Source organism: Pseudophryne corroboree, chromosome 3 (genome assembly GCF_028390025.1).
Source record: "Pseudophryne corroboree isolate aPseCor3 chromosome 3, aPseCor3.hap2, whole genome shotgun sequence".
Classification (NCBI taxonomy): Eukaryota; Metazoa; Chordata; class Amphibia; order Anura; family Myobatrachidae; genus Pseudophryne; species Pseudophryne corroboree.
This window is the reverse complement of record NC_086446.1, coordinates 141,863,371-141,868,017: the sequence shown is the minus strand read 5'-3', so window position 1 is coordinate 141,868,017 and position 4,647 is coordinate 141,863,371. Positions and strand designations below refer to the sequence as shown.

General features: G+C 47.6%; 2 non-coding genes across 2 annotated transcripts; both read right to left on the bottom strand.

Moving 5' to 3' along the window:
* Window positions 1-2,948: 2,948 nt before the first annotated feature.
* LOC134899293 (U1 spliceosomal RNA) lies at window positions 2,949-3,111 on the bottom strand. Its single transcript, XR_010172973.1, has one exon. It is a non-coding gene; the product is annotated as a U1 spliceosomal RNA (small nuclear RNA).
* Window positions 3,112-3,263: 152 nt separating this feature from the next.
* LOC134899198 (U1 spliceosomal RNA) lies at window positions 3,264-3,427 on the bottom strand. The gene has a single exon (XR_010172879.1). It is a non-coding gene; the product is annotated as a U1 spliceosomal RNA (small nuclear RNA).
* Between the last annotated feature and the right edge of the window lie 1,220 nt (window positions 3,428-4,647).

The window sequence follows — 4,647 nt, the reverse complement described above, 5'->3', positions numbered from 1 at the left end:
TTACTGAGGGAGGGGTGATAGGAAGGGGTTGGGTAAGTATGGGAAGAAAGTGGGTGACAGGGATAATAAATGAATAAGGCAGGGATGATAGGGAGATAGTGGATGACTGTGGCAGGGGTGACAGGGACAGTAAGAGACTGAGGCAGGGTTGACAGGGATAGTGGGTGACTGAAGCAGGGGTGATAGGGTGACAGTGGGTGACTGAGGCAGGGGTGACAGGGATAGTGGGTGACTGAGGCAGGGGTCGCAGGTATAGTGGTTGACTGAGGCAGCGGTGACTGGGAGATAGTGGGTAACTGAGGCAGGGGTGACAGGGAAAGTGTGTGACTCAGGCAGGGGTGATAGGGAGATAGTGGGCAGCATATCTCTGCCTCACTGCAGCAGCACATTCCTGCTTCACTGACAGCAGCACATCCCTGCAACGTTGACAGCAACACATCCCTGCAACATTGACGGCAGCACATCCCTGCCTCATTGACGGCAGCACATCCCTGCCTCACTTATAGCAGCACATCCCTGCCTCGCTGACAGCAGCACATCACTGCCTCGCTGACAGCAGCACATCACTGCTTCACTGACATCAGCACATTACTGCTTCACTGACAGCTGTATATAGGGCCTAATTAAGACCTGATCCCTGCTGTGCATATTCACACAACAGGAGATCAGGTCTGAAGTGCGTGTGTGCTGGTGCCACAGTGCACCGGCACATGCCAGGATGCGATCAGCATCTCTGCCCTGTGAGCGCCTCTGCCTGATTGACAGGCAGAGGCGGTCACTGGACAGGAGGAGTCGGGCCAGCGGCGTTGTGCCGCCATTTTGGGGGCACAGTCAGGACAACGCAGACATGACCGGACCGTATGGGGGCGGGGCGTGACGGCTGTGTGACCCGGACAGCAACGGGCCTTATTTACTAAAATCTCAGATAAATTTTATGGCATTTATGTGCAGTCTAGTTTGCACAGTTGATAGAGTGTTGATCTTGCACTATCAATGTAAGCCTCACATAGGTTTGATACACATGTAAGTTTGTTTTTATTTTACTACATTGTGGTTTGTGGCTCTATACCATGTAATACATGTCTTTTAACAGTAGTCAAGTCTTCCAATGTGCTTGTTAGTGAAACCCAATACATAGCTTTATTTTATTTTGTTTCTTCAAATATTGAATGCATATGTCTTATAACTTTTTTTTTCAATATATAAACATTTTTATTATAAGATTTTCAATGACACAAGTACATCCAAGTTGCAGATTATGGGTTGTGAAGGACAAATCAACCATATAAACAATTTAAGCAATTTAAATTGCATGCAGGTAGTAGAATATCAAACTCCTTGGATGAGAGTTGGTCGTAATAAACTAGGATAGAAAAGAATAAAGTAGAAAATAAGATTTTAAACCTACGGTAAATCTTTTTCTCGTAGTCCGTAGAGGGTGCTGGGGACTCCGTAAGGACCATGGGGATAGACGGGCTCCGCAGGAGACATGGGCACTTTAAGAAAGACTTTAGTTCTGGGTGTGCACTGGCTCCTCCCTCTATGCGCCTCTATGCCACAGTTAGAGAAACTGTGCCCAGAGGAGACTGACAGTATGAGGAAAGGATTTTGTTAATCCAGGGCAAGATTCATACCAGCCACACCAATCACACCGTATAACTTGTGATAAACTACCCAGTTATAAGTACGAAAAAACAACATACTGCAGCATCAGTGCAGGACCGATGCAACTATAACATAACCCTTATTGAAGCAATAACTATATACAAGTATTGCAGAAGTAGTCCGCAGTTGGGACGGGCGCCCAGCATCCTCTACGGACTACGAGAAAAAGATTTACCGGTAGGTTTAAAATCTTATTTTCTCTAACGTCCTAGAGGATGCTGGGGACTCCGTAAGGAACATGGGGATTATACCAAAGCTCCAAAATGGGCGGGAGAGTGCGGATGACTCTGCAGCACCGATTGAGCAAACATGAGTTCCTCCTCAGCCAGGGTATCAAACTTATAGTATTTTGAAAAGGTGTTTGAACCTGACCAAGTAGCAGCTTGACACAGCTGTAGTGCCGAGACCCCTCGGGCAGCCGCCCAAGAAGAGCCCACTTTCCTCGTGGAATGGGCCTAGACCGATTTCGGTAACTGCAATCCAGCCATAGAATGCGCTTGCTGAATCGTGTTACAAATCCAGCGAGCAATAGCCTGCTTTGAAGCAGGGGCACCAATCTTGTTGGTTGCATACAGGACAAACAGCGCTTCAGTTTTCCTGACTCTAGCCGTCCTGGCCACGTAAATTTTCAAAGCCCTGACCACATCAAGTAACTCGGAATCCTCCAAGTCACGCGTAGCCAAAGGCACCACAATAGGTTGGTTCATATGAAAAGATGAGACCACTTTTGGTAGGAATTGAGGATGGGTCCGCAATTCCGCTCTATCCACATGGAACACCAAATATGGGCTTTTATGTGACAAAGCCGCTAATTCCGACACTCGCCTAGCCGAAGCCAAGGCTAATAACATGACCACCTTCCACGTGAGATATGTTAACTCCACCGTTTTAAGGCTGCTAAAAACTGCTAGCGAGCAATCAACTCAGAATGACCCCCATAGTGTATTGCAAGAAAATATCTGTAAATCCAATGGTACCGTAAGTGCGGTATATACTCGCACTTCTTTGCGGGGCGAGAACATCTCCCCTAAGTGAAGTCAGCCCTATGAATAGAGTTTGTGTGATCCCTGTGCAGCAGTCACAGAAAGGGTTCATCTCTGCAGTTTGTCACTCAAATTACATTGTTGCATTTTTTCTAGAAGTGGATCTGAGAGCTGTTACCCGCAGACCAGCTACAATAATTATCCTGGGATAGTGCACAAGGGCATAGAAGGGAGCGGCTCAAGAAAAGAGAAGTGGAAACAGACAGCAAACTAGGCTGGAGAGAGACCTGAGACAAAGAGATCTGAATTATACGAGAGCCGACCAGGGGAAACACAAATTATGCAGTCAAGTTTCCCACATTTGGGGAAATCGCAAGAGCAGCACACCCAGAGTGCAATGGGTGAGCCTTGCCCTGGGAGAAGCACCTTCATGATCATAGTATCTCACCTGGCAGGTAAGTAGGAGTTGGGCTAGAGCTGGGTAGGGTCGCTGCTCGGGCACTTCCCTGTCAAGTGAAGGAGATCCAACTGAGTCAGCACAAGGGAACTCTCGAAAGAAGAACAAGGCTAGAGGAAGATCTGAGACAAATAAATCTGACTTTTACCAGAGCTGACCAGAGGAAAGCACAAACACAGTCCCCCACTACCACAAATAATGAAGTCGAGTTTCCCACATTTGGGGAAATCACAGGGGTCAGCATACCCAGAATGCAATGAATGAACCTCACCCTGGGATAACAGTCTTCATTACCATGATATCTCCTAAGCAAAATAAGTATGATTTGGGATAGGGCTAGGGAGGGCCGCTGCTCAGGCACATCTCTGTCAAGTAAAGAAGATTCAACTGAGGCAGCACAAGGGAACTCTCATCTGGGGACAACAACTGCAGGGAGAACACATATTTTCAGATGAACATGGGAGGGCAGAAGGCTGCCTAATACTGAAGCACCCCCAAACAACAAACCAAATGCAACAACTAGTGCAAGCATTCCTGGGGGAAGGCCTGCAGCAGATGGATTTGCATATGGTGATGTCATCCAAGCAGTGGGTCAAAGTTGGCTTCAACCCTCGTCTGCATATGAAAAGAGAAAAGGGGCATGCAGGGCATGGCGGCCTTTTGTGGCGCTTGGATGACCCCTAGTTCGCATTAAACACCTCCACCCTCCTTCGGTGTGGGGCTCATGTTGGCTATGCCCCAGCCCCTGAAGCATTCAAGCTGATTTCTTGCAGAAGCTGGGCACTGTAACAGCTCCAGAGCTGCTCTGTATGGCAAGTAAAAGGGTGTGGGCCCTGCAGCACTACCTGTAGTTCGCATTGTGCGTTGGAAGGCACAATGTAAGCAGATGGGAGAAGTCAGGATAGTGCGCAAGGGCATAGAAGGGAGCGGCTCAAGAAAAGAGAAGTGGAAACAGACAGCAAACTAGGCTGGAGAGCTCTTCTGTCTATATTTTGCAAACCTGCTCTTGTCCTCTCCAGCTGCTCCATGTAGATTTGACGTCTGGAAAGGTGCATAACCCACTGACAAGCAGGCACACTCCTGCATGCGTTTTCTCTCTCACTAGCTGGATGATACACAATCATTTGCATGTGCTCCACCTCCGACACACCACCCACCCAACCACCCAGTGACCAGAGCCACCCACAAGCCAACTGGCTCCGTGATTTAATTTGCACAGTGTAGTCATCCAGGCAGCATGTCCTTCTCAATGGAATACAATAATACAACAGTTAATAAGGCTATGGGTGTGGAGTGTAAGAGGGTGAGGGAATCACAAGCCCGAAGCTTTATTGAAAGATAGACACATATAAAGGGAGGATCAATAAATACAAAGATATCCTTTACTATAGAATGTAGTCCAATCCGGTCTTTCAACTCTTCCACAACTTAAAAACGGATAGTGTTCCCAAGCCTTCCATCCTGGAATATCTTCAGTCTCTCGCCAATGAAGAAAACAATCCCTCCAGCAGACTCTTCAACCACGATACAAGATCACAGCCA